We start from the raw sequence: 12,467 nt of genomic DNA, 5'->3' as shown, positions 1-12,467 counted from the left end.
ACAGATTATATGGCTAAGAGCCCTTTGTACACTGATTACCCCCCTGCAATCTAAAATGGGTTTCTGTGCAGAAAGCACAATTCAAAGCAAGTCACAAATGCACTGTTGTTAAGTTGTCCAGGATAATAATACACAGCTGTTACAACATAGGCTGACCAGGGCTTTGCTGAACAGGTACACTGTATAATCTACCAAGCAGGAATGGCTTAATAAATATTAGCCCACCATCAATTGAAGAGTAGAGCAGCTATCGGAAATAGGTCTTCTGTTGAAGGATATGGGAAATGTTGGTGCTCTAAAAGACCCTCCATGATTTCACATTTATAGCCCCTGTTAAGTGAATATGGGAGTATACATCATAAAGCCTATAGGTTTCATCCGTTGCTCTCGGAATGGTATCTGGTCAATATCCTGACACATAGGATGCCAGCGCTTAGAATAACAGCGCCAGAAACCCGACACCTGTCAGAATTCTGTCACCTTCATCCTGACTTCCGGCACCCCGAAGGTAAGTAGCGGGGTTAGGGGAAGGGTTAGGGGTAGGCACTAGGGGGAAGGTTAGGGTTAAGCACTAGGGGGAGAGGGTTAGGTTTAGGGTGCGGGGAGGGGGAGGTTAGGTTCAGGCACTAGGGGGGAGGTTAGGTTTAGGCACCAGGGAGGGAGGGTTAGGGTTCTGAGAAGGGTTAGGACACCTACCGATTGGTGTCGGTATCCTAACCCTGTCAGGATGCTGGCGTCTGGATTTTTACTGCCCGAGTGCTGGCATCCCATACCCAACCCCTGGGAACAATAGTCTGGTAGCCTTACACTATTTTAACTGTCCTCTGCTTCTTTTTATCTCCATAATGCCAGTGAAAGTCTTTGTAAGACATACAAGTAGATGGATATTCTTGTGGATTGAAGAGAGCAATGACTCCTGCCATTGTTGTGTTTATGGAGGAGTGACAAGTTTCTTACAAAAGTTGTTTAATGTTTTCACGACACAGAAAACTAGATGTTCTCACCTGATATATAATACCACCACTGTCGTGTGAAGATGTCTGCTAGTCTTTGTGTGTGTGGGGGGTTAGGGGGACATCTGCGGCCAGACATAGCCAATCAGTAAAGGGTAATTCACCTGTCCATGGATGTAATGCTTAGAATGTATACACACACCAGCTGTGCATCACACTATAGGGCAGTGCACAGTATGATGCTAGTGACAACATGCTCTCCTGATATCAGTGCAGTGGGTGTAACCATCTTGCATGTAAAGTAAAGTAACCATTTTAATTAAAGTGTGTTATTACAATGTCCGTATTGGTTTTTAAGTGAGATTAAACACTGTCTAACATTGTTAGCAAATTGTTCAAAGCACATCATAGATGACATACATTAGGGAAGCTAGGACAGGCTTTGCTTCCCACCTCCCTCACTTCCTCTCTTGAGAACTTCTCTCCATTATCTTAGGTGACTTCAATATCCCTATTGATATACCCACAGAATCCTCTGCCTCTAAACTACTTACTCTCACATCATAGTATGGTCTCTCAATGGACCAACTCCCCCTCCCACAAGTGGGCACTCACTTGATCTGGTTTTCACTCACTTTTGTGATATCTATGATTTCACCAATGCCCCTTTTCCCCCTCTCTGACCATCACCTTCTCTCTTTTAATCTAACCCTCTCACCTTCTCCACCTCTGCCTCCTAAGGGTAATATCACTAAATGTAACATTGGCGCTATCGCCACCGTTTCCTTATCCTCCCTGCTCTCTCCCCTATTCTCTCTCTCCCTCTTGCCCTTCCCTACACAATGTCTCCTTACTTCTGCTCTTCACTCTGTTGCTCCAGCAATCACTACTCACCCTGGCACATCCACATCACAACCCTGGCATTCTAAATGCACCAGGTACCTACAAAAATGAATCAACAAAACAATGTTATATAAAATGTGTAATATTAAAGCCAGCTATCACACATACACCTTAAAGCCATATGTTATATACTTGAAACCTGTGGCCATAGGATATTAACATCATAAGCATGCTTTAATATTATAATAATAACCTCAAGCTTGTGGTGATGTTATAATAGAAAGGACACTAAGAGTAAAAGTCTTGTTTTTAAAATAAAAAATTAGTGCAAAATAGAAAAAATATAGAAGCAATACGGAGCGGTTGGTATATTATTATTTGTAGCCACAAAAATCCTAGTTAGTTTGTAAATTGAATTACAGTCCATAAGCACCATCAGTTAATACATGTGTCAGCCAAGCAGTGTAATTAGTAGCTTAATAAGCAGTCATTTGTTAGTTAGAAGGACACTTAGGGGGTGATTCAATTGGGTGCAAGGTTTAGCGAGGTAAAAAACCTTGCACCCAATTTTGGATTACCATGAGTATTCACGCTCCCAATACCCATTGTATCCAATAAAAAAAAATTGGTTGCAGGGTTTTCAGAGCTGAAAACCCTGCAGTGCGTAAAAATATAAATTAAAAAAATGTATACTCACCTGTCCAGAGGTCTCAGGTGCACTCCGCAGCTCCAGGTGGCCTCCCCTCCATCTTGTCACTGGGGAAGGGGCTTCTGGGAGGCTTTGGGGGCTGCTGGGTGATATAGCTCTCCCAGCATCAGCTAGGGGGGCATACACTACCACGGGGGGGAAGGGGGGGCACAAACACCAGGGATCACTCACACACACACACTCACTCATGCACATACACACTCACTCATACACACTCACAATCACTCAAGCACATTCACATACTCACGCGGCTGCAGAAGAGCCGGCTCCTGATGCCGGCGGAAGAAGACACTGCTTGGGAATGTGAGTAATTAATGACTAATTAAGCTAATTAGAAACTTCCAATTGCTTAATTAGCCCTCAGGGGGAGTGCGTCGGGGTCCCAGAGCAAGTCCTACTGATTTTTCCTAAAATTAACGACTTTTGGAAAAATCTGACTTGCTCTGGAGGTGCGAGAAAAAATACAGGGTGATTTCTATAGAAAGCACATGGAAAGCACATCTATAGAAATCACCGTGCCCCGTTTTCAGTGACCTTACTGAATAGTAATTGAATAGCAAAACCCTGTGCTGCAGGGTTTTTTAAATGTCCCTCCCGCAATTGGATTTCCCCTTTAGATGTAAATATAATGGTATTGCATCCTCACTCTCTTATACTAGCAGGTTATTTAGGCAGTAAATAAGCACCTTACTTCTGCCTCCTGTTGGGGAAGCAGGTTACCTTGACCGATGGTTGCTGGAAGAGATTCTGGCCCTCATTCAGAGGCGGTTGCAAGAAGCGAGCGCTCGCTCTGAATGAGGGCGGCCGCTTGCCTTTTCAAGTGCGGCCTCCTGGTCGCTAGCTAAGCTGTGGGTTACCACCCACAGCTTTAGCGACCGACCAGGTTGATGTTCGCGATGGTCAAGACCATCGCGACCATCAGGGCTTGCGACGAAACCCTAAGGTTAGGTCTCGGCAACCGCAAGCCCCAGGGAGCTTCCTGCTCTGATCGAGCAAGAAGCTCCCCACTGACATTACTGCTGTCAGTGCAGCAGCCCACAAAACAGCAGGCGTTCCTTAAGTTCCTCCACCATTTGTGAAACCACCCCCACGCCATGCCTACAAAACGGGTCAAGCTGTCAATCACCATCGACAGCCGGGCCTTTTGTAGTGAGCTCCGGAGCGAGAGAATTTCTCTCTCACTCCGGGGCTTGCGTATGCGCAGTGCGGCCACTGCCCATGCGCAGGGCCTAAACATCGACCCGGTTGCGAGCGCTCAGCGCTTGCGACCGGGTCTGTATGAGGTCCTCTATGTGCTCTTATACTTGGAAATCCAAACTGCTTATTAAGCTACTAATTACACTGCTTGGCTGACACATGTATTGACTACTGGTGCTTATGGACTGTGATTCAATTTACAAACTAACCAGGATATTTTGTTTTTAAAAACAAGACTTAAGCCTCATACACACTGATATTTGTGAACGATATGCACGATAACGACATCTTTGATATATCATTCAAATCGTCTGGTGTGTATGCACTAAGCGATGAACGATGAGTGCTCCCGCGGGTTGTTAACGGTATCCCCAGTTGTCTGTACATGCAGCTCAATCTGGGGATATCATTAACGATGCCATGCTGCCGAATGCAGCATGGACCCCCCCCCCCGCCGTCGTTGCCAGCATCGGCAGGTGCGTATGCACTTACTGATACCAGCACCCCTGCCAGGCCTGCGGCTGCCGATATCGCTCTATACACACATTGGGCCTGATTCAGACCCGCTCGCAAGAGCTATGCACTCGCAAGTGGGTCGATGGCCGGGCAGTGCTGTTTGGGGGTGTCCCCGCTAACATCACGAGTGATGTCAGTGGTGAGCTTCCGGCTCTATTAGAGCCGGAAGTTCACTGGGGCTTGCAACGGACGAGACCCTACCACAAGGGTCTCGTCGCAAGCCCGATGGTCGCGATGGACCATCGCAACCATCTGGCTGCTCCCTAAAGCTGTGGGTGGTCACCCACAGCTTAGCGAGCAGCCAGGAGGCCGAACAATTCAGAGCGAGCGCTCGATTTTTGCGTGCGCCTCTGAATCAGGCACACTGTCCAGTGTGTGCGGGGCTTTAATGCCATTTCCATTATAACATCACCACAAGCTTGAGGATATTATAATAATATTAAAGCATGCTTATTATTTTAATTTCCTGTGGCCACAGGTTTCAAGTATAGAATATATTGCTTTAAGGTGTATGTGTGATAGGCGGCTTTTATATTACAAATTTTATATAACAAGTTTTATTGATTCATTGTTGTTTATTGTATAATACATTAATTTTTTTAATATATACAGCTTTTCTGACAGCGCACTTTTTTTTAATCTACCTACAAAAATGTTCAATTACCACCGAGCGACAGTGGAGGAAATCTCGCTCTAAGGCAGCCTTCCTCCATGTTAAATTTATGCCCTCATCCTACAGTGTTGCCCTTTCTATCTCTAAATAGTCATATTTCAAGAACCTCATTTCCTCCCATTCCTCAAACCCCTTGTGTCTCTTTACCACCTTCAACTTCCTTCTCTGGCCACCCCCTCCTTGCCTCCTCTTCTCATTGCCACCTACTTTACTTCTAAAATTGACTCCATACATCAAGACATCTTATCCTGCCAGACCCTCAGCACCCGCCTTCTCCTTGCCAGATTACCCCTCCTCATCCATTTTATCAATTCTGACTTCTTTGTTCCCTGTATCTGGAGATAAAGTCATGGCCCTCATCCTGTCCCCCTCCTCCACCTCCCCTCTTGACCCTATTCCCTCCAACCTCCTCCGCTATCTCTCTCCTTTTGCCTATTCCCATCTTGCCCACCTCCACAATCTCTCCATTTCATCAGGCACTGTCCCCTCTGCATTCAAGCATGCACTTGTCTCCTCCATTCTTTAAAATCCTACCCTTGATCCTAAAACTCTCTCCAACTACCAACCCATCTCTCTCCTCCCTTTTGCCTCCAAACTCCTTGAAAGAACTGTTTACAACCACCTACTGCCTTTCTTCCTCCCACAACCTGCTTGACCCATTTCAGTCTGGCTTCCGTCCTCTCCACTCCACCGAAACTGCCCTGATGAAAGTCACAAAAGACCTCCTTGCTGCCAAGTCTAAGGGCAGGGCAGGATTATAGGGGGGGGCGACAGGGGGGGTCTTCCCAGGGCCCCCACACCTAAAGGGCCCCCACACACCAGCAGCAACTGCACAAGAGCAGGCACCGTTATTAAGCCCCGCCCACCTCGCGGCAAAGATTCGTGGGTCAATCGGCTGGAGGCGGAGCCAGTATGATGCATTTTCATTATAATTGTGTCATTTGGCTTTGAGCTTAATAACATGGGTCCTTTCTGCCAGGTCCCCTCCCCATCCACAACATGCAGTGCAGATGGTGCAAGGTAAGTGTGTGTGTTTGAAATGTGTGTGTGTTACTTGTGTGTGTGTAATGTACAGTATGTGTGACACATGCATGTGTGGTGTATATATGTGTTTTTCTGTGTGAGTGTATGTATGTGTGTATAAGTATATACATATATGTGTATACATAAATATATACAATTACATTGATAGGGGCCCCACAAAGTTGTTGCCCCAGGGCCCCCTCAAACCTTAATCCGGCCCTGTCTAAGGGTCATTACTCTTTGCTCATTCTTCTCAACCTCTCTGCTGCTTCTGGCACAGTGGACCATCCTCTCCTCCTGCAAATCCTTTTCTCCCTTGGTCTACGTGATACTGCTCTCTCCTGGCTGTCCTCCTACCTCTCTGACCGCTCCATCCTGGTCTCCTCTCATGGCTCCATTTCCCCACCACTACAGTAACAGTTAGGGGTATATTTACTAAAGTGTAAATTTTTAGAAGTGGAGATGTTTCCCATCTGCAGTAACAAGAGCCGGGTGCTGTAGTGTGACATTCTCTTGCAGCATCCGGCTCCTGCCATAGAAGAGGAGACGACAGTGCATACTGCACAGTCTCATGGGGGCAGCCCAACATCTCCTGTGATGCAGGGCTGCCCCCGGAGTGATGTTATCGGGATCCCCTGCGAGGTCACGCCCTCTTTATTTAGGACACGCACCCTTTTTGGCCGGGTACGCCACCAGCATGCTGGGGGTACCCAGAGTGCCAAGCAGGTGTCAACAGATATGGTGACGCCTCTTGTGCCACACTCACTGTCTACCCCATCTGTGTCACCCTTATCTGTCTGCCCCTCCCCTTTAGAATGCATGCTCTCACTAGCAGAGCCCTCTACCCCCATACACTACAATCTACTCCATACAGCTTACAATGGCACCAAACCCTTTACTTCTGCCACTCTGTTACTTATTTCAGTGTTATATAGTGTTATATACCATGTACTTATCCCGCAATGTCTTGTACAGTAAGTCACTGCTCTCTTGTTCTACTCAACTGTTTATGTAATTTTCTTTGGGTACTGTGGAACCCTTGTGGCACCATATAAAGAATAGTAATAATATAATAGTAACCCTGAAATCTCAGTCGAAATAAACTTAATACGGGAGGAGTCGCTATAGGTTACTAATGGTCATTTCATGAAAAAGGGTCAGCTATAGAAAATATGTGGCAGGTGACATAAATTTGTTCTAGAAAGTTGTCAGACTCACATTGGGATTAACTTAAGATACATATTGCATGGTGAGAGTCACTGCCCTGTATCGATTATGTGACCTATATCAACAGGATGTGTGAGCCTAATGCTGGCCATACACCTCCATGATTTCAGGCCGATTGCCCGATTTTCAACGGGTCATAAGATGGATCTTGTGAAAATCGTGTATTTTTTTATCAAGATACGATCCGATGCGTGCTCCCGCAGCTAATATAATCGGATCTTATGATCAGATGTGCAGCACATCTTGTCCATCGTATCATGTGCAGATCGTGCCGTTTATTTTGTTCATGCGATCCATCGTGCAGCAATTCAAGACATTTCAATGACTTGAAATGACCTTATGAGCCTGTGAGACAAAGGATTGATCTTACGACAGATCCTGTGCTAAGAAAAACAACAAACATGCTGCCGGGACTGCCAGGGAGCCCTGGGGAATCGTAGGGAAATCGTATGATGAATCGGATCTTATGCTGGTCGTGTAGGTGTATGGCCAGCTTTATATTAAACTCAAACATGGAGGCATTTTCTCCATTCGTGAGGAGATGTGCTAAATTTTTGTTTGCTTATGTTATCTAATATCTGCAATCTAAGAGAGCAATTAATTGAAAATAAATTAAAGTGCCCATCTGAGGCTTATTTCTGTCTGTCTGTCTATCTATATCATTTTACTGTAATTAGTTACTTTTATTTTTAACTATATTAGCACCAGTATCGCTAATGTAGCAACTTTTATGTATCAATTGTTTTTTTTTTATATATATATATATATATATATTTTGTTCACATCTACACACACACAATGTTATTAATGCCAGTCATTATTTGGTTTCCCTGTAAATGATGGCACAGAGGGCAATACCTTTATTTTCAGCCAAACTACATTTACAGTTGATTATTGCAGTCCATGATGTTTGAAGGCCACACAGGGACAGGACACATAAGCAAATAATCTCCCCTAATTAAGATGAGGAAAGTCATTATGTGCTACTGGCTGGTCAACCTTTTTTGCCTCTAACCAACTCTAATTACAGCATCCTGATACTATAAAGGTACCATCAACAGGCAAGTAACTGTAAACAATTTAACAACCTAATCTAATTATATCTTAAACTAATGTACTGTAGCCATTCTGAAATGAAAAGCAACTGCAAATTACATTTTTATGGGCTTCTGAATTGGGGAATAATTGACAGTCATATGTTCTCTTTCCTTCAGCTTCTCCAGACCTTAGACTAATAAAGGGAGGACCATGTGAGGTTGGAAAGAGCAGCCAAGTCTGACAAAGCCTAGCTGAGCACATAAACACACAGGTACACACAGTCACTGCCATTGCAGGAGTTTATTTCCTTAATCAAACAGGCTTCTGTTTATAAACTGGATTCTATTTCTCCAATAGGGACTTCAGACCCTCCAGCATGACCCGCTATGATGCAAAAATATCTGCTGTCAGACTTCACATTATTTAACTATTGCAGTTACTAATACTGATTTAATATAAAAAAAACCCTCTAATTAATTATTCAATCATGTTGGAGATTATATACTACATATGCACATCCTAACTGGCTGGAGGCACCGCAGGGCACTTCCGAGTCCATGTTACATCAGAAAACATAAGCATATGCCTTTATACAGGTGTGCGGGTGAATTTCAGGATACGGTACTGTATGACTTCTCACAGATTATTTCATGTTTTAGCTGTGCCCTGGAAACGGATATATTTTGTAGCAGTAAGCTTGTCGTGCTCACAGGTGAAAGCGGAAGATTTTATATCACCATACTGAAATATTGTAGACATTTATACATTGGTTCTGGCTCATACAAGGGTTCGTTTTCTCCAACTGGGCCAAGTAAGCTCTTATTATAGAATGCTTCCACATACCACACAGGGTCTATATTCAGGTCAAACTAATGTCATTCACACATCAGTGCTCTTTATATGCACTGCAGTGTATGATTCTTCTGACATTGCTCTCCTTAGTTAAACGAATGCACCGACTGCTCTTATTACAATCCCAATCTTTCATGAATTATACAGGGGGTTGTTTATGTAACTATTCTACTGAGTACAGTGTTATTCAAGTTATCTTATAGTGTACTAGTGTAGTGTCACACAATAACTCACACAATGTTTCAAGACTGGAGCCTTCCCTTTTACCTGTTCTCTATTTCTGCAGTTGGAGTTCCTCCTTTATCAGAGTGCTAAATAGTGCTCCTGTAACACATGCCTACTCATGCAAGATAACCTATTTGTCCACCTGTACAAAAATAGATGCACACCCACATTCCAGATTTTGGAACAGCACTGGTAAAATCACCCTGTGACTATTGTTGGTGGATTATGCAATGGCTGGAAATGCACATGGTGGTATGAGTAAAACTGTTAGATCAAGATCCTGCCTACAGATACCATAGGCACACCTGCCAACTTTCCCGTCTGTGAACATCTTTGGCCCTATGGGAACGTTGGGTGCTGTATCCCATTCGCCACTGCTCTGCAGAGATAGATTTTTCCCCAGGGTGTTGCGATGTCCTACTGAAACTTGGCCATACAAAGAGAAGGGTGAACCTTGGGCACTGCACAGAGCACAATCTGAGTGTGTGTACATTGGGTGTAATACAAATAAAGAATAAATGAGTGAGAATATAGGCCATGATTCAGAGCCGGACGCTCTGACCAGAGCGCTCGCTCTGAATCAGGGCCCACCTCCATAATTATGGAGCGTCCTCCTGGACGCTCGTATAGCTGTGGGTCACCACCCACAGCCTATACGAGCGTGCAGTTTGATGGTCGCGATGGTCTTGACCATCGCGACCATCGCCACTGCGAGCCGGAGCCTGCGGTTGAGTTTCTCAACTGCAAGGCCCGGAGTGATTTTGGCACTATCAGAGCCAAAATCACTCCCACTGACATCACTAGTGATGTCAGTGGGCCGGCTTCTGACGGTAGGTGTTCCCTTGGGAACGCCCCCGTCTGGGAGGCACGCCCCCGGCACGCCACCAAAGGGGGCGTGCTGTCAATCAACATCGACAGCACGCCCCCTTTGATCAGACACAACGAGCGAAGGAAAGTCCTTCGCTCGTCGCGTCTCGCGCATGCGCACGACGGAGCTCCCTCCATCGTGCGCATGCTCAGTGCACACCATCGACCCACTTGCGAGCGGACAGCCGCTCGCGAGTGGGTCTGAATCAGGCCCATAGTCTCTAATAACAGTGACACTACAGTGCTGCAGTCTATACGGTATAGTCACCCATAAACAAGATAAAACAGTAGAAAGTGGGAATGGTGCAATGTATTAAGCTGTTAATGATACAAAAGTAATGTTATATACAGTAAATGTAACAATTAGCCAAAATAGAAGTATTAGCATTGCAGCTACTGTATGTAATGTATCGCATCCAAATTAAAATGAAAAGGACAGATACTATTCCAAGTAGAAGTAAGTGGAATAACTTTCTCCTATTTGGAGTTTTTAGATAGAGTCATTAACAAAAAAAAAGCCTATGGCAGGGGGATGGCAACCCTCTGGCTGCCACAAAACTGGAACTTACTAACTAAATGCATCTCCGCCCATTAAATCTGCCCATCTTGTATTTAGAAGGATATGTATCAAAATATCTAAAGTGTGGAAAAGTTGTCCACAGCAACCAATCAGCGACAAGCTAGCATTTATCAAGTTCATTCTTTCAAATAATACGTAAAAGCTGATTGGTTTATATAGTCAACTACTTCACTTTTCCACGTCTACACTCTTTAGATATTTGATACATATCTCCCTTAAATTGGAATTCACCTTACGCCACCCGTCAACATTTTCCCACAGTCATCACCACCTTGACATGCAGATACTTCTGCTTCTGCTAAAAATGGGCACATTTCCTAAAATACAGGCCCATGTTCCTGAATCACCCATAAAAAGTTATTTCCAAATGGAAATGTCACTAGCATTAAAGGATTTCTAGATGGCGTGATACTCAATGAGGAAATTATGCATACATGCAACTTGATTAAGCCTGGACTTACAAAACTAGAGGGAATTTCAAAACAGACAGATGTATTTATTTATTTATTACCAGTTATTTATATAGTGCACACATATTCCGTAGCGCTTTACAGAGACTTAGGGGCCTATTCATCATTGCTAAAAAAAAATTGATGGAGATAATTAGGTTGGAGTTCTACCTAAATACTGGAGGAATTCCTCATTCCTCCTCTCCATAAGTATCTATTCCGAAAAGCTGTGATTTTTGCGATGACATCTTTTCGAAAATAGATACTTTTCCTTACCTGCATAGGGCACACCCTGCCTGTCTCCTGGATCTGCCCGGCTGCAGCTGCATCCACTGTTCTGACGTCGGCGGGAGAGGCTACGCCCCCCCCCCTTCGCACACCCCGCCTTCCTAGACGGGTCTACCCGGCCAGCTGTCATAGGCTGCATCAAGGGGACAAGACGGCCAGGCAGAGGGGGCTGTAGAGCAATAGAACTAGACTTATTTATTTTTATTTTTTTACTGCCGCTGCCTCTACCGGGAAGCGTCTTCTCCTGTCTGTTCACGGTGGCACTTGTAAGTGCTTCTTCAATTAACTGGTTATAGCAAATAAACAGTTAATTGAAGAAGCACTTACAAGTGCCACAGGTGAACAGAGGGAAGAAGCGTCCTGGCAGCATTGCGGAGGGGAGGCAGGAAGAACACACAGTGCAGCAGCCGGAGCCGGAACCAGGGAGAGACGGAGGGGGCCGAGGAGGACCTGCTCACATTGAAAACAGGTAAGTATATCACGCTGTACGCCATCTGAGAATGGCGTACAGTTACACAATCAAATTCCCAACATACATAATTTTTGGAATTTGATGAATAACATAATTTCTACATCCCCATACTAAAGTATGGGAAGTATGGAAATTAACGCAGACCCACTTAACCAGGAGATATCAGTGATATCTCCTGCATTAAGTGTGTTAATGAATACTAAAAAACGGTAATTAATAAAAAAAATTCTTAATACCGTTAATTTAGTGTTGATTAATAGGGCCCTTAAAATTAAATGTTTGTTGCATGCAAAACTAAGTGCTGAAGTCAGGAGTAGGTGGCATCAGCAAGCAATTTATTTATAGCAATAGTAGCAATTTCAAAAAGCATGGGTCTCAGGCCCTGATTCAGACTTGGTCGCTCTGACAGAGCGCTCGCTCTGAATCAGGGCCGGGTTTTTGTTTTTTTTTAGAACTGCCTCCTGGCCACTCGCATAGCTGTGGGTGACCACCCACAGCTATTGTGAGCGGCCATGATGATGCAACGAGACCCTTGTGGTAGGGTCTCGTGGCCGC

At 44.6% G+C, this 12,467-nt stretch overlaps 1 protein-coding gene across 4 annotated transcripts in view; it reads right to left on the bottom strand.

Moving 5' to 3' along the window:
- The window catches only part of NCAM1 (neural cell adhesion molecule 1), a 397,179-nt gene that overhangs the window by 63,058 nt on the left and 321,654 nt on the right, over window positions 1-12,467 (bottom strand). The gene's annotated exons all lie outside the window — the stretch shown is intronic.

This window comes from Taudactylus pleione, unplaced genomic scaffold (genome assembly GCF_031769625.1).
Source record: "Taudactylus pleione unplaced genomic scaffold, aTauple2 ptg000322l, whole genome shotgun sequence".
Classification (NCBI taxonomy): domain Eukaryota; kingdom Metazoa; phylum Chordata; class Amphibia; order Anura; family Myobatrachidae; genus Taudactylus; species Taudactylus pleione.
The sequence above is the reverse complement of the archived record's forward strand: the minus strand, read 5'-3'. Positions and strand labels throughout refer to the sequence as shown.